This window comes from Mirounga leonina, unplaced genomic scaffold (genome assembly GCF_011800145.1).
Source record: "Mirounga leonina isolate KUSES-001 unplaced genomic scaffold, KU_Mleo_1.0 Mir_128, whole genome shotgun sequence".
NCBI classification, from domain to species: Eukaryota; Metazoa; Chordata; class Mammalia; order Carnivora; family Phocidae; genus Mirounga; species Mirounga leonina.
In genome coordinates, this window is record NW_023270320.1 from 32,935,309 (window position 1) to 32,941,380 (window position 6,072).

General features: G+C 39.0%; 1 pseudogene; it reads right to left on the reverse strand.

Annotated features, from left to right (window-relative positions):
* Positions 1-1,624: 1,624 nt before the first annotated feature.
* LOC118010094 lies at positions 1,625-5,361 on the reverse strand (annotated as a pseudogene).
* Positions 5,362-6,072: the final 711 nt, after the last annotated feature.

Genomic DNA, 6,072 nt, shown 5'->3' on the forward strand with positions numbered 1-6,072 from the left:
GAATACAAATTAAAAAAAAAAAATGTACGATGAGAAATAGGTCAGAATTTAACCAGGATAACTGGATTCAACATCTTCATAAAAATATTTACTAAGTTGATCCCGTGAAATGCTGTTTTTTTTGTGCTAGCAACATAGTTTTTAAATAATAGACAAATACCATAATATTACATAATGTATTGTAAATTCTTATTTATTATGCTATAATTTTCCTTAGCTTTGATTTGTTCTTTCACGAAAAGATCTGCTGCGAGACTAACAGTGAAATCAATAGGGTATGAAAGATGTATTTGTTGAGAGAAGGGCTAGGGAGCCAGAAGAAACATTTCACATTATTTCCATCATTTTAGATATTTTAGGACATTACCGCTATTTAAATTACTATGAAATGTAATCAAGTCCTAACTTTTTATAAAAATGTAACTGCTCATTGGCAATATTTTCAGTTGTTCTAAGTCTCTTTAGAAGTTAGTCTGTTATTTGGAACAAAAAGCATTTTTTTTTTTAAGGTGTCATGCACTAAATGTGTGGAATTTTTTTTTTAAGATTTTATTTGTTTATTTGTCAAAAAGAGAGAGAGAGCACAAGCAGGGGGAATGGCAGGCAGAGGGAGAAGCAGGCTCCCTGCTGAGCAGGGAGCCCAAAGCGGGGCTGGATCCCAGGACCTTGAGATCATGACCTGAGCCGAAGGCAGATGTTTAACCAACTGAGCCACCCAGGCATCCCTGGAATTCTTAAAGTAGCTCAAATTATAAACTTTCACTTTATTCTATCACTAAGAAACAAGATTAACTTATTATTTTTTGTATATTTTTGCATTTAAAATAGATTTTTCTCTATATTTGTTCACTTCTACTTGCTTTTCTACCATTCAACATAGTCAGTAATTAATAATTTACACTTGTCTCAACTTTGGCCCTATGGACATGTGAGCTGGATAAATCTTTGTTGTGGGGTTGGGTTATGCACTGTAGGATATCTAGTAGCATTTTGGCCTCTACCCATTAGAGGCCAGTAGCACCCTCCAGGGCGTGACAAACTAAAATGTCTGCAGGTGTTGCCGATGTCCCCTGGAGGAGAAAGAAGCAAGTCACACTCCAGTCTCGGATGAGAACCACAAATTAGGATAAACAAAGCGAAAAATTCCAATGTGCCTAAATCATAAGCAACTTTAACCTACCAACATCTATGTAAAATTACATAATTTAAGGAAAGAAGTAGTAAGTATCAAATTAGGTCTAGAAAAATTGTATTAGATATTAACACTTTCATTTTGAAATTTAACACAGTATGGAAAATACCGAATATAGATTATGCAAAAGAATACTGATGTAATTTTATTTCAATTTATACTGAAAAAGTCCAATAAGCTCTACATATTTAAGTTGCACCATTTGATCATTTTTGACATATATACACCCATAAAACCATCACCACAATCAAGATATTGAACTTTTCAATTATACTAGAAAGTTTCCTTTTTCCTCTTTGTAACCTGTCCCCCCCTCAACTCCTAATCGCAGGCAATCATTGATCTGCCCCCTGCCACATAGAGGAGTTTGCAATTTCTAGAATTTTATATACATGGAATCATAATACTGTACACACTCTGACTTCTTTCACTCAGAATAATGATTTTGAAATGTATCCATAGGGTCATGTATATCAATAATCACTTCTTTTTATCGCTGAGTAGTATTTCTTGGGGTGGATATGCTGTGATTTTTTTTTTATCCACTCCCCTGTCGATAAATATTTGGGTTTTCTCCAGTTTGGGATATTACAAACAAAGCTACTATGAACATTTGTATACGAGTCTTTGGACATAAAGTTTTGTTTCTCTTGAGGAGATAACTAAGAGTGGAATGGGTGGATCACGTGGGAGGTGTCTGTTAAATTTTTCAGGAAACTGTCAGTTTTCCAACGTGATTCTACCTTTTCACATTCCCTCCAGCAGTATATGGGCATTTTAGTGGCTCTACATTCTCACCACCATTTTGTATGGTCATAAAAATACGAGAGTTTCAAGAACTCATCACGGACAGTTCTTCACCAGAAGAAATGTTAGAGGAAATCCTTCCTTCAAGTGGAAAGAAATGATACCAGATAGGGACATGGATTTACACAAAGGAATAAAGAGGAACAGCATGGGTTAAAAGAGGTGTTTTGTTTTGTTTTACCCTATAAATCTCTTTAAAAGATAATAGACTATTTATGGCCAGAAAAATAACAACGTAATGAGGTAAATATCATATACAGCAGTAAAATGTGTAACAACAGGACAAAGCTGGGAAAGAAGGAATGGAAGTATTTTAAGGTTCTTACAGTATAAAGTAATATAATATTACTGGAAGTAGACCATAATAAATTAAAGATGTACAACATAAACCCTAAAGCAACCATGCAAATAACATTACATAGTGCTATAGGAAGTGAGCCAACAAAGGAAAAATGATGGGATTATAAAGAATACTTCATTTATACAAAAAAGAAGGAAGAGAGAGAAAAGAAAGGAATCAAGAAAGATGGGACAAGTGGAAAATGAATAGCAAGATGGTTGATTTAAACCCCAAAGGCCCATCCCAAAATGTCAGAAAAAGAGTAACAGAGCCTCCTTAGATCAGATACTCACTTTTGCCAAGAGCCAAGTAAAAAACTAATAGCTGCTTTTCCAGAGGAGTGTACCTGACAACTGTGTCACGGAGGTCGCAAGTTCTAAACTCAAAGGAGTTGCTCCTCTTTGCCAGAGGTTACAGTCAGCAAAATCATTAATCATGAAGATTTATAGCTCAAAGGGATCATTAAAACTGTGATGTCCCGAAGGTACAGAACTTCAACTAGCTGGATAGCTTCCAAGCCTGTTGGTTTGGGACCTGTTAACAGGGTGATAATTTTCCCGTTACCCAACATAAATGACCACATGGAGTGTCCCAGCGGGACACAAACTGTACCCATACTCGGAGTCTGATAAGTTTTAAGGCTTTCCTTTTGGTGGCGGAAGGCTGAAAAAACAAAACAAAAACAGCATTTCCCTGACTCCCAGAGGGATTGAGTGTTGCAAACCCACCCACATAGTCCCAAGAAACTTTATTCATAGAGCAAGCTTGTGAGCTTTTTTGGAGTTTGCCAACCATACCTGTAAGCAAAGGTGTGATACCTCCAAAGTCAGAGCTATTGTGACTGAGGTTTCTGATTTGCCAAGCAGCAGGATAGCATCAGTGTATGTAAGACTTTACAATAAGAGTACAGCCACCGTCATTGTGCCCTGATACTCCCGCTGGTGGTAAATGACAAGGCAATGTCTCACTAACACGTACGTGCAACACTCTCATCGAAAGAATCCCCGCTGACACGTGTAGAACAGAGAAGCACACCATACAGCACATCGACTGCAGATGTAGAAGCAACAAGAGTACTCAATAGCCCAGAAGTCCTCACCCACAAGGTCTCATTGCTTCCTTTCCCTACTGTGAATCTTGCCCAAATTTTCTCCAATGAATTTGGGTGTCTCTTTCAACCCCCATGGAAACAGACAGGACTGTGACTTGGCTCCCTGTAATCAACAAAGCTGTAAAAATGGGGTCCTTCACTCAGTGACCCAGCATACAACACATGGCTTTGATTTCCTTGGCAACTTAGTCTTTTAATTGGAGAATTTAATTGATTTTTAATATAACTACTGACTCTGACATATTTGATTCATATCTACTCTACCACTGTTTTTAATCAATCCATTTTACGTTCCCTTTTCTTGCCTCTTTCAAGATAAAGTATTCTATCATTATTCCATTTTGTTCCATTAAATTGTTAAACTTACTTTTACTACTCTTTTAGTAATAACCATAATTACATGCAATTTTGACATATTACAATCTAAAAAAAATATCGTGGCTTTTACCACTTTTCCTAATTACGCATGAACCTTAGAACACTTTAATTCAATTGACCCCCTCTCAACTTTTGTAAAATCATTGTCATGCACTTTATTTTATTGTTATTTTTTTAGAAAGTGTTTATTTTCCATCAACCTTTATTTCCATTTTGTTTGCCTTTGTGGAAGAGCAGTTTAAGACCACTCAGTGGTTGTTCCTACCCATTCAGTGGCCTGAGCAGTGGGAGCTGCAGACCCCAGCACTTCAGTAGAGAACTGCTGAATAGACACAGAGGGCACCTACATGCCTTCAGACCAGTCTGTGACTTTAGGTTGAATAGCAGTGAATTCAGGAGCTAGAGCTGTCCATTCACCCTGAAATTCCTCATTGGTCACAGCCTTTGCAGCAACAGCCTTGTTCTTCCTTTTCAATCTCTTCAAGATCTCTGTAGAAGTAGAGATCAGGCATGACTTCCCATGGGTGTTCATGGGAAATGGTGCCACGCATGCACAGAACACCCCGGGCCAGCATCTACCACATCAGACCCAGAGTGAGCTCCCTTGTTGTTGCAAAGGATGGCAATGTCCACATAGTGCAGAGGAGAGTCTACAGAGTGATGGTAGGCAGAGGTTAACATAATGCACCTCTGTGAGAGGCTGGTGGTCAGCCCTGCGATGGGTAACCACTAGAAGACCTGGCTCCCAGAAGGCGGCCTGGATCTGGTTAGTGAAGGTTCCAGGACTGAGGCGGCCAGCAATAGGAGTGCTTCCAGTAGCATCAGCAACTTCAGCACAGCTCACTGGCCAGGATTCCTGGATGATAAGACACTGACATCGGCCAGGTTTTCAAGGGCAACAATAGCACCAGCTGTCGGCAGAGGCTTGCAGGTTCTTTTCAGATTTACGATGTAGACGCCATCACTTTTCCTTTTGTAGATGTACTGTTCCATCGGGATGTCAAGGTTGGTGCCACCTAAGTAGGTTCCTGCTGTAAGGAATTTGAGGACATCCTCCTGCTTCACTTGCAGGACATCAAGGGCTCCGGACATTATGAAAGTTTCCCTTTAAGTTACAACAGCAACGCACAACAACGCTGTATGGACCCTCCCTGAGTAGCTCAGAAAGGTGTCAAGCATTTTAACACTGAATTGTTACTTAAATCAACAAGATAGCACCACTATTATTTTGTTTACAGTCAATATTCATTTATGTTCTCCCGTATATTTTTAAGATGTATTTTCTTTTTTCTTTTTTAAGATTTTTTGTATTTATGAGAGAGAGAGAGAGAGAGCACAAGCAGGGGGAGCTGCAGAGGGAGAGGGAGAAGCAGGCTCCTGGCTGGGCAGGAAGCCTGACAGAGGGCTCTATCCTAGGACCCCGGGATCATGACCTGAGCCAAGGCAGACGCTTAACCAACTGAGCCACGAGGCACCCCAAAATGTATTTCATTTTTACCGCATTACTATTTTCCCTGCAAGAAAACATTTTCTTCCACCTGAACACTATTTAGTGTTTCTTTTAATGATCTCAGTATATCTTCTGAAAACATGTATTTCACTTTGTTTTTGAAGGACCTTTTGCTGATTAATGGGTTCTGGATTGGTAGTTATCTTTTTGTACTTTATATAATTCTGTTATCTTATGATTTCTATTGTTCCTCTTGAGAAGCCAGCTCTGTGTCTTGTTGTTCCTTTGACGGTAAGGTTTCTTCAGATTGCCTAACCTTTTTTACCATCTTTGCTCTTCTGTAATTTCTTTTTTATTATTATTAGGATTTGGGGTATTCTTGTATTTTTCTTGCCTGTGTTGCAGAATTTCCTTAATCTGCTGTTCGATGTTTTGCAGAATTCTCTTAAAATATTGCTTCTGGGGGTGGCTGGGTGGCTCAGTCGTTAAGCGTCTGCCTTCAGCTCAGGTCATGATCCCAGGGTCCTGGGATCAAGCCCCGCACCAGGCTCTCTGCTCAGCGGGAAGCCTGCTTCTCCCTCTCCCACTCCCCCTGCTTGTGTTCCCTCTCTCTGTATGTCTCTCTCTGTCAAATAAATAAATAAAATCTTAAAAAAAAAATATTGCTTCTGCCTTTTTTTCCTTCTCTCCTTTAGGGACTCCAGTTACATGTGTATTAGACCTTTTCATGTCTCACAAATCTCCTACAACTGTACTATTTTTAATGTTCTTTTTTTCTCTCTGTACTTCACTTT